General features: G+C 34.1%; 2 protein-coding genes across 3 annotated transcripts in view; one reads left to right on the top strand and one right to left on the bottom strand.

Moving 5' to 3' along the window:
- LOC111425788 (uncharacterized) overlaps positions 1 to 12,219 on the top strand; it is a 59,905-nt gene that overhangs the window by 33,288 nt on the left and 14,398 nt on the right. The window lies entirely within an intron of this gene.
- LOC111425786 (L-lactate dehydrogenase-like) overlaps positions 1 to 12,219 on the bottom strand; it is a 158,352-nt gene that overhangs the window by 137,163 nt on the left and 8,970 nt on the right. The gene's annotated exons all lie outside the window — the stretch shown is intronic.

Below are 12,219 nucleotides of genomic sequence, written 5' to 3'. Positions count from 1 at the left end.
GCTCATCTCCTATGATTGTAGAACCTACCAGACTACCCAGATCTGCAAGGTTTTGTTGTTGGTCAGCTGAGAATCATTTCCGAAGTAATTTTCTGCGTAATCATAATCTGAACTCAAAATTCAACCGTAACGTCCCGTTTTGAGATATCTGAAATTATATACAAGAAAAGTGGCTTTTTTTGGTTACTTTTGAAGTTATGTACGAGACTGAAGTACTGAATGATGTAATAGATAGAATACAGCAAAATAATAGTAGCCAAAATAGGCATTTTTCTTGTACATAACCTCAAATATCTCAAAATCCTGACGTAATGGTCCAATTCTGAGCTTGGATCCTACAACAATCTGTACTTTATAAGTACGAAGGAGTAAATTGAACCAAAATTAAAACTAAAACTAGAACTAACACTAGAAACTTTCGGGTTTTGCCGTGCGTCTTTTAAGAAAAAGTTTGACGTTTCGGATGCCATGTTGTAACCTTCTTCCAGGAACCAGGAAAAAGGAACCAAAGGAACCAGTTTCTGAAGAAGGTTGCAACATGGCATCCGAAACGTCAAACCTTTTCTTAAAAGACGCACGGCAAAATCCGAAAGTTTCTAGTGTTAGTTCTAGTTTTAGTTCAAATAATAACATTGTTATTTCAAAACTATACATACAACTAATAACAACTCGTAGAATTGACGCAGAAAGTTTGTCTAAACAGTTTTCAAGTATAACCATAATATATCAAGCTATCTATAATCAAAATTAAAATGTAATACTAAAACAGTAAAAAAACTAATGTAATTAAAATAACTAACAACTAAGATAATTAGTTCACTTACTACAGCCAAAAAGAGAAGAGGAAAGCCGAGCGAATATATGATGGAGATGATTAACTCTAGAGGAGAATGTGAGAAAAACGCGTAAAGAATTATTGTTTATGTAAAACCGGTTGACAACCTAGAACATCAAAAAGAAGTATTAAATAAGCCTTTGTAGACTTTGCACTCTGCCACTAACAAAAACGCACCATAGACTAAACCTTAAATCTTTGCACAGTAATTAAAGTTAGAAAGTACAAATAAGTCGCACAAATTTCTCTGATTTAATACAAAACTGTTGTTAAATATAAGCTTTAAAACAGTAAAAAATGCTTGCATAGTACGCTGATGTGATTTGCGAAGGTTAATCGACTGTCAATCGTGTCATCCAAACTCCTTACCTCGTTGACAACAGCAACTTGCTACCCATCCAAAAATTGTTTAACAAGAACGTGAGCATGCTCAAAAAGAATGGCAACATGTTTAGTTGGGTTAATGTACAGAAGATGATTTTTGGAAAATTATACTATATTTGACAGATTATTAATTATGGTCTTCGATGCAGCATAAAAATTACAAAATTCTAATTGACCTACTAGTAGAGAAGCATTGTTAATGCATTGTTACGAAGGCCAAGGTTCAAACAATCAGTTCCCAATCAGAAAAAATCAAAGACAAGATCAAAAGCGCATTCATTCCACAATCACTACAGAGAACAAATAGATTCACGTCTACCTTTCAGTGAATCCTTCGACAGACTTATAGAACTCAAGGTCAAGATAAACCTGGTTTTCATCTTGTTTAAAGCATTCATAAAATATTTCAAACATCTATATTTATTCCCCTTAGCCTTATTTCTCAATGATATATACATGATATATACAGTATATGTGTACATTATGCCATTCTTCTAGAGTCTTGAAATCCTGCAAAAACTAACACTAACTCCTGTTACTGCCTTTATTTGCATGCTTGATTCTTCGTAGTAATAGGAGTAATTAAATACATATAAAGATATTTGGATATTGTGAATAGTATATAATTTATGAAAGATAGAGTTATTCTCTTAATAACTCTTCTTGTGGTGAACCAATAACCTGAACTTATCTAATTTATGTCATAATTGCCTAAACCGATGGAATACCATTATTGTGATAAATACTGAATTGTAATACTGAATGTAATTTCCGCATTCTTATAAAAAGCTATTAGAGCAAACACATGTTGTGATCCCATCTAACTCTCCATTACAACTAAAAGGGTTTGCAATCGTTTGATAAGAGTCGGCATCCGTTTTCCTCCCACTCATGGCAAACCCAAATACGTGCTATTGTAAAATCGGCCCATTCGCTACCGCCCACTGAATAATATACATATAACATCCTCGTTACGCTGGCACACTCCAAACATGAAAACTTAACAAAACTAAATTCCCTATACTAAATCCTTTCAATATTTATATCGTTATGTCACTACCAGTACAAACTAATTATCACCATATCTGTTTTTATATTTTTGAAACGAACAAAATTGAAACAGGAGACCTCTTAAACGATGAATGTTTAATGAAATAATTTTTTCAGCATTCAACATGCGAGTCTTAGATTATTACATTCTAATGCAGGAAAATTAGTTCTCCCGGCTGTATGATTATCAAAGTACTTGATGAAGCAAGGTTATCATTTAAACACCCCAGTGTGTGTTCGAATATGAAGAATTTTTCCCATATTCATATTTCAATAAAATGATCATGAATATATGTATAATCATAAATAATTGAATATATAAATATAAACGTACATTTCCCCATTAATCATCATAATGATTGGACAAGATTATCAACAAACTGCTATATTAGCATGTCGAATAAGATTTTTTTCAAAATATAAAGTTTCTCCGCCACACCTTATACATTATTTTCAAGTCAACCGAGAATTTATGAAATATTAGTTTTAGCACTTACTCGAATTTATTACAAACGATGAACAGCACTATTTTTTAATGATAGACCGGTGCAAGTGCAAACAAATTGCCGTCCATGTAACCGTAATAGCGTCATAATAACGCCTATTACAACAAAATATAACGTCGGAGCAGGAAGTTACTCGCATAGTATAACAGGTCAACGGCAGGAAATTACGCTATTATTTTATAGACAGTCATCTAGCTCCAGCTATTATATAATAGATACTCCTTTATATGGGATAACGAATTTAGTTAAGAATATACTTTCTAAGGTATAAAAAATTGAAGAAACGAATTATGCAAGATACAATCGTTTTACTACAATTCATTTCCCATCTACATGAAGAATACAAGTAATTATTCAAGTGCACCTGCATAATTTCTTCCACACTCTTAGTACCTATTAATTTAACATTATTATTTAAGTATTTATATGAGAAAATACAAAATAAATCATATCTTTTTTTTCGTTTATTCCATTACAATTGTCGATGGTAGACTTTTACAATAGTAATACACTGTGGTTGACGCCCATCTCTTCGGGAATAGTTAATACAAAAATAAAATAGCGTCCATTGTGCATGTTTTTATTGCGGAGCGTCGTCCCACGTTACAATCGGGTTGGTGCAAAAGGCGCCGACGTCGCTTAGGGTGTGGGCTGAACGCGCGGGGCGAACGATATATAAAAGATACGGTAATTATGACCCATAAATCACCATTGTCATGATCGATCACGTTCGCCGATGTCCGGTAATGGCTTAATCTGATTCGCAAGCGGGCCCCGTAGTTGTGGTACCCCGAATGTCCGAACGAACCCGACCAAGACAATGGGCTCGCCGTCGTTCTTTTTGCTGCCATCTTCGAAGAGGTGAAAGGTGCCCGGTGTGAGTTATGGCGTAAAATAACGTCAACACGAAGAACATTGTTGTTGCGCAATTTTAGGGAGTAGTGCAGGTGTGTTAAATCGAGTCGAGATCAGATTAAATTTAATATCCTCGATTCCGATGGTGTTAGTAAGAAAGAAAGAAATTTGTGATTGCTATAAATCGTGGTTGTTGGTTTTTATCGAGTAACCCGATCCAGTCACACCTTTAACGAGCAGAATTATTAATCAATTTCGGCTACCGCATACCAAGAAATTACTCTCATATCCAAAGCCATTAATTAAAATTAAAAGTCCCATTTACGCAAGTGATACGATAAGAGGATCGCCCACCAGGAATTCACTCTTTTCTTTCTTGAACCCTCGAAATCTAATCGGTCGAATAAACGACGGTCATTTCAATTACAACTTCTATCATTTATTTCTTTGAAACGATCTTTTTTCAAAGAGATTTTTTTTCCGACTTCCTTTCATCAACCATTAAAAAAAAAAGGATTCTAAAGGTTTCTAAACACTGATTAGAGAGTGGACGTTCTAAATTTCCCATTCAAATAACAACACATTTTAGACGTCGTCGTTGTCGTAAATGCAACAACACAGTGATTTATTACGGCGATAATTGGATACCATTTAACGTTTTGAAAACATCGCCAGAGTGAGGCTTTCAAGATGCTCTTTTGTACTTTCCCGCCCGTGTGGTTTCCAGGAAGAAAAACTTCTCCCGGCTCATAATTAAGTGGGCACCGGTCTGCGTCGTGAGTATCCGTTGCACAGACGACCCGATATCGGCATCTAACGGTGGTAGCCTCTCGGCTATTTCTAAATAATAACCTCAACTCACCAGTCGGCTTTGTTGCATTTCAAAGATGGTATACGCGCTAAATTGCACGTGTACAAGTACACTCGATATATGAAGCTTCGTGTACGCAACATTCAAGTTTCATTACAAATAATTATCCATTTTAATGAACCGATACAATGTCGACGGAATAGTTCCTGCAGCTAAATTTCATAACGGTAATATAATAGTTATGGTATGAAGTGCATTATACCAATGCTGGATTTAATAAATTCCATTCACTGCACCAGCTGGATCTAGTCGATGTGTCTATACTATCTAGGTATTTTTGATACAATTTCTCGTGGAATACAACTATAAAGTTTTCCCATAGGGATAAGATTAACTAAGCATTCTGCAATACTTGAGTTCAAAGACCACCAAAGAGTTTAGATATGGAACACAATATGTATAACTGGATCGTCCATTTATAAGCCATCTGCAGTCGTCCATCGTCCATCTTAACTCTAAAGCATACATAGCATCTAATTATACTCAATATAAAAGATTTATGTGATGAAACGTTTACGACACACAATTTAAACCTTTTTATGATTACCCATTTCTCCACCTCCAAAATAGAATTAAAACATATTCATTAACATTTTTTATTTTCAAACATATTTCCTCCAATTTATCATCGTAAAGAAGTAATTAAATCCAAATTCCTCTCACAAAAGCTTTCCACAACAAAATTTCTCATCACGAAACCACTTACTCAACTTAAGATAACTTCAACACATCACACAAAGTAATAATTTTTTTGAAGAGACGGGTTATTCGCGGGTCATATAACTACCGTATCTGTAAAGAAAGGAGACAGGGCTATTAGATTACCACCGAAAGCGAGAAATTCGCTTCGTCGCCAATAAGAAGAAGGCGATTGAAGGAGAAGAAGCGTTATCGGGCCTCCGCAACGGTGAATACCAGTTTTTTTGAAACGGCGGCGCTATCTTCGTGATTTACCATCTGCGACGGAGGTAACGGAGATACGAGCCTTCTTCGTTCGGTTCTTGTGCCGAAGAGAGGAGCGTGTCGTAACTTTAGGCGCCGCCGTTTATCGCGAAAACCGACCGACTCTAAAGAGACTGTTAAATTAAATCGCGCGTTGAAAAGAAATAAATAAATCGATAAGAAGTGTACAAGAAAATTCAAGGAGAGAAAAAGAGAAAATGAGAAAGGACGTTAACCCTTCGTTTTCTGTTAATGTTAAAAAGAAATAAATTCAAATGTAGTGAAATTAACCTAACTCGAAGTTCAATATTTCGAATTTCACTAACTCTGTGTCTCTAAAAATTTAAATTAAAGCCGAATATTTCTAGTTATATGTCTAGTACAATTAATCTAGTGCATTAAATTGTTGTATGTTTTTAGAATAGAAAGTTTCGGGTTTAGCCGTGCTTCTTCAGGTTTTCTATTGGCAATTGCCAACTCACAGTCAGCGTTGTCAACCTATGCCGGGCTATTCCTAGTCAACCTATCGGTTTAGATATAGGTTTTCAAATGAATTTATATAATATACAGGGTGATTTATAACATACGTAGCAGATTAAAAGGGTAGGTACTAGAGGTAAAACTGAAGAGATTTTCTGAATAATGTTTTGTTAAAAACTTAATAGTTACATAGATATCGCATGTTATTTTTTTAAATAATTTAATGTACATTTTTGAGAACCGCTGATATACAGTAAAGAACAATTAAAATACTTGTCAACGCCATCCTCATTTTTGAAGGAGCTGTAAAACTACACAATTTATTATTTCAGTAGTTTTGTTATTTTAGATAATACGTAATTTGTTAAAAGAAATGATAGATGTTAATTTATGAAACATCTAATAATAATGTTTTAAATGCAAAATTACAAAATCTCTAAAACAATTATTTGGCTGCTCTAAAATTGCAGCCGCAAAGGATAATCAGCGGGAATCAATCCTTCCAACTTTTGCAAACGGTAGGGGTATAAACCATTACTTTTCAATGTACGCCAAACAAAGTTCTGGGAAACTTCGAGTTGGCGAGAAATTTGACGAGTACTAGTACTTGCATCTGCATCAACAATTTCTAGAACTTCTTCTTCTACATTCACTCCATATCTGTCTGGTCTACCGCCACCAAGACCTTTCTTAGGTTGTCTCTCTTTCCCGCTGAACTAACCGAAGAAAAGTGTTTTCTGAAGGCATCTGTCGATTCGGAAATCGTTTCAAATACCGATCTCTTGTATGTGCAGCGTTTTCTCCAGCAGCTCCATAAACAATAAACACATCTACGTATTCCTCGTTACTGTAAAGTGCCATTGTACTTTTTGATTTGTAATAGTTCTAATTTTGACGTTAAATGACATTGTTTATGAACTGTTAAATGACATGTCCGCTGCTAAGTAACCAAGTCAACTGGATTGGCAGCAATAAAAGCATGGTATCAGCGGTTCTCAACAAAAAAACAGCAGTTTTTGAGCGTTTTAACAAATTTTTAAATAGCCGTAACTGCTATATTACAAAGATTTTATTATTTTTGTTAATTATGCATTGTTTAAGTAACCCCGAAATATTCGCAGTTTGAATTTAAACGTAATGTAATACCGTAACTTTAACGTTCTATATCTTTGTGATTATTAAGTTGTGGTCAAAACATTATTATGAAAATATCTTTAATTTGGCCCCTAGTAGCTACCCTTTTAGTCTGCTATATGCCGTATGTTATAAATCACCCTGTATATTGTCGATTTTTATTTTTTATTAACCCAAATAATTCATAAGATGTTAATATTAATGCTAAAACTTTCAGAACAATAATTGTAACTAATTTTATTCTAAACAATATTAATTTCTTCCACTTTTGCTCTCAATTACGTTAATATCGAGAAAAGTACTAAAATATGAAAATTGTTGCTTTTTCAAGTTGTCACTACCAACATTCGAGAATCGGAGCATGTTATAAAACAATTCACCGTAGTTGTAGTAATAACATTTTTTATAAACATTAAGGCCCACTTTTACCACCTCCTGATAAATTTATCCGATAGATAAATCCAGTTCTTAGCCAATGAGAGCGCTTAAAACCGCCGTAACCATGGCAACTATCCTCTAGATAGTTTATCAGGAAGATGGTAAAAGTGGGCCTTAGAGAATAAAGTCAGCAATGTACTATTATTAAGAATGTCGTAAACCAACTCGATTCTTATCCTTTTTAAATAGTACATTTATACAATTTTGCAAATGCGAATTTCATGAGTGATTGCACACAAGATGAACGGTTAGGTCTTATTATTACTTTAATTACCACAAAGCGGTATTCCTTTGTGGAAAGGAATGGTTTGTTGATGTGGGAATACATTTATGTTAGCCCAAGCTTTCGCTTACAATTAACCTTTAAGCCGGCCGTAACCATAACATTTTTAATGGTAATTGAAAGTTTAAGACTTTCGCGGACCATCATTAGCCGATTTAAGAAACTGCAAGTTACATTCAAATCGATATAAATAAAATAAATAAGTTTTATCTTCCTTAATGTTTCTTTTTCACTACATTAAACACCATTAGCCATTTTCCACCCCATTGATTCTGAACAATCCTTAACATTCCATAACTAATTATTATATTCGTTGAAGTATGAAGCGTTAATATTTTTTGTACAACTTTACGAGGCGATAATAAACCGTGACCAGCTACCGTGCGCGAAAAGAACACGTCTATCGAAGGTTAATCAAAAAAGTCGACAATTGTGATAGCAATTAGACTCGATTTCTATTTATTTTAATACAATTATTAATAATTATCGTAGGCAACCGACCAAACCGAATTATTATAACTTGAAATTATTTCTGAAGTAGCAAAAAGACATGTTAAAACTTGAAAGATCAAACAAAGAACAATTTTCCTCGAGACGAACGTGTAACTATAATGTTCTCGCGCAATTACTTCTGGAAACTGTCAAGTTGTAAGATACATTCGAGCAGAGAGAAAGACGACGGGTTATAGCGTTACTTACGTACGTCCGTGTGTCTTATCCAACCTGACGTTATACACCCGGTAATTATGCATAGACCATCACACGTAACACGGCGTCTAATGGCAGGTTTAATTACATGGCATGTGGCAGCAGAAGAATTTTTACTTTAATCTTAAGAGAAAAAAATCTTAACAAAAGAAAAAAAAATAAAAGATTACGTTAGAATCGATATAACAATGAGAAATACCTTTAAATTACTATCGAAAGGATATAAGAGAAAGTTTTAACCTCTTTGAATTGTGACCGATTGGGTAAAACTTCTCAAACAAGCACCTCTCAAGAGGGCAAAATAAATTACCGAGCAATGTCCCACATAAAGTTACACAGCACGGCCACAATTCCATTCAATTACACCTCATTTTCAACGACAATGGGTAACAATAAACAACGAAAAGGCGAGTACAATACTCGACGCCGATCGAATATAACTTTTCGCAGAATGTTGCACCATCTTAATAGGGTGAATCTAGTTTTAGTACCAGTTTTATAATGGTGGATAATAATATTAAAGTATTGAAAAGATTGGTGCTTTATAATCAGTGAAAGGCAATGCCGCGAATGGTGTTTGTTCGATTCGAATGTGAACAAAAGATTGGAGGACGGACAAGGAAGTGTTCGACTATCGGATTCTATTCAATGAGCAAATTAGGGTTGCTTCATCGTTGAAAATTGTACAATTTTTTGGCGGAAAACCCAAGTTAAATCAAATATATTTTTTAATTGAACTAAACTGAACAAAATATAAGCCTGTGTGATATTACAAATAAAGTATCAATTTATCGAAGATACATTTAGATCTTTAAATTAAGATAAACTGTTCTGCATGCTCAAAGAAGCACGAACGTCCGTGATGATGCATCAATGTCAAAGGAAGTGGCAAGTTATACTGTAAACTTGCCAATCTCTTGTAGAATACCATACATATCAAGTATACACATAGACTTTTTTTCGTACCTCGTAATTTAATCTTTAAGTATTTTCCATGGAAATTCGTGGTTTGCTTCTTGCTACTTTCTTTAGTTTAAAAGATCATAATGTAGCACCTGTATTATACAGGGTGATTCACATAAGAACCGACACAGAGCAGGGACATGTAGAGGACAATAAATTAAGATGATTTAAAGTAACTTACCTCTATACTAAGTTGTACACCTGACGAGTTATAGGCCTTCAAAGTTGGCTCTTAAATTTTTAAAAAGTTCAATGTCTTCGTAATAAATTAAACTAGAACAACCAAATTTGGTATACGTTATGAGTGTACCAAGGGTATTAATTGGTAGCAAATTGAACTCAATTGAGGCATTTCAAAGGGTTCATTAAGGGTGATGGTACCATAAATGTTGACAGATTTTTTAACCTTATTTTGACTTATTTTGTCTTGGTCCAGAACGTGCCATTCATAAAATATTGAATAGATGTACATACAGTGAATAGGTGTACATAGGGAAATGTGTACATTTACCGGTTAATGAGAATATCGAATTTACCATAGAGTTAATTCTCAAGCCCACTTTGGTCAGTATTCAAAGAATTTACCAATTGCTTGTTTAAGAACAGATCATCGCTATACGATCATATGCATTTACTATCGTTCCGAGTCTTTACTTTACTTAATACATAATGTTAGTAATAATAAAAGTTGCAAGAAATGAAATCTCTTCTATTGTAACCACATACAGCTTTTTTCCCTTTAAATAAAAAATAAGTCCATTCAGATCCAGAGGCTATAACAGACGATTTATATGATTCCTCTGATATTAGATATCTCCTATGATTGTAGTGGCACTGAAGTGGCATCAGATTCGATGAGGGTACTACGAAAAGTTCCACTGGGGTCTATATTGGGTCCGTTTCTCTTTGTCCTATATATCAATGATCTACCCGAAATAATACATGATCTACTGGCTGTAGATGCCTTCACTGCAGTCGTAACAGCAAAAATTGAAGAACAGATGTTGGCACTAGTCTTAAACAACCTTACGGTTCTTCAGAACTGGTTTTCTAATAACAATCTACAACTAAATATTGAAAAAACAAACATTATGATGTTTGGGAATGTAAAAACTAACAACCAAAAGATCTACAATCCAATGGTAAACAATTTACCTGCAATGAGGTACTCATGTTTTTGGGAGTCAGGATTGACTCGAATCTATCATGGAAATACCACATCAACGATCTGGCCATCAAGATAAATCGTGTGTGTTGTGCGTTGAGAACAATTACTCGGTTAGTGTCGGTCAGCGCAGCTATTAGTGCGAGTTATGCGTGTGTAGAATCGCGACTCAGATATAGGGTTATTTTCTGGGGACACTCAGTTGAAATAAGGCGCGTTTTCATTGCTCAAAAAGAATGTGTGAGAGCAGTTTTTGGTCTCCCAATGAGAGAATCACGTAAACCCGTTTTTAAATATCATAAAATTCTAACACTACCATCTATAATAATTTTTGAATCAGCAATGTTTGTAAAGATGGTTATGTCCATGGTTATGGAACAAGAGGTATGGAAAATTATCATTTACTGCCACCAAAAACTCAGTATGCCAATGTGCAAAAAAGTACTGTTCATTTTTGTGTTAAAGTATACAACCACATACCTAATAGTATAAAAATTAGATCGTCTATGTGTTTAAAAAATATCTAAAGCGCTATCTTTTGGAAAAAACCCTGTACACAGTTAACGAATTTTTTGCTGTAAATTTACCAATGATGTAATATTGTGAATTTTTTCTTTTTGACGTTTTCTATGCTTTTTTGTATTTATAGAAATAAAGTTTATTATTATTATTATTTTAAACGGCAACAATATTAATTTATTACCAAAGATCATTTCAACATCGCTGTATTCGCTGTCATTCATGAATCCAATTGTTCTGAACTACCATAAAAGATACATATACATAATTCTGGTAAATTCATTTCTCTGTTTATTGAAATATTATTAATTCAATAGCAGACATGGGTCAACAGTTTTTAGATCCAAGTACTAGTCATCTTACAATCTATGGCAAGAGAAATAAATGTATAGAAACAAATGCGGAAACAATCTCCTGCTGTTTCAGGAGACTGTTGCTATCAAGGAATCGATAGATATGTTCGGTATATAGGGATGAACAACTCATAAATTACAGAATAAACATTAAACCCTCATAACTTCTTTTAGATTTGATAGCAGAGGAGATATCACTTTCATAACATATATGTCATATTTAGATCTACTGTTGTTAGAAAAGACTATTTATGTGTTAGACCATGAAAGCACTGTAACATAGGTACGCACCTGTCGAATAATGGCTGTACAAATCCAGGTTGCTACAAGAAAACTTCCCAAGGGTAACAGAGAGAATCCGTACCATTTCGCAATTAAATTGTTATATGGTATTCTTAGCTGGGACAGTAATCAGATCTTATACGTAACCAACTGTCATGAAAATAACTACATTTCAGCTATCAAGGATGAAAGTAACGGCGATAACACACCATCTGCGGATAGCCTCTAGAAACAGCAACATGAAGATGGTGTCGCCATTCATTAGATAACGATTCGCTGCTTTAAAGCAACAAAACTTTAAACACTGTTTTTATGCAACAAGAATTTATGCTCTTGTAAAGTCTAAAGTTTTAAATCTAAAGTGTTTAGAATCCGACAAAACTCGTCATCGTTTTTTAACAGAGTTACTAAATGAACCAAGTAAAAAATTCAATCCTCACTGTATTTAATA

Source organism: Onthophagus taurus, chromosome 1 (assembly GCF_036711975.1).
Source record: "Onthophagus taurus isolate NC chromosome 1, IU_Otau_3.0, whole genome shotgun sequence".
Lineage (NCBI taxonomy): Eukaryota > Metazoa > Arthropoda > Insecta > Coleoptera > Scarabaeidae > Onthophagus > Onthophagus taurus.
Note: the sequence above shows the minus strand (reverse complement) of the source record. Positions and strands in the feature narration are given on the sequence as shown.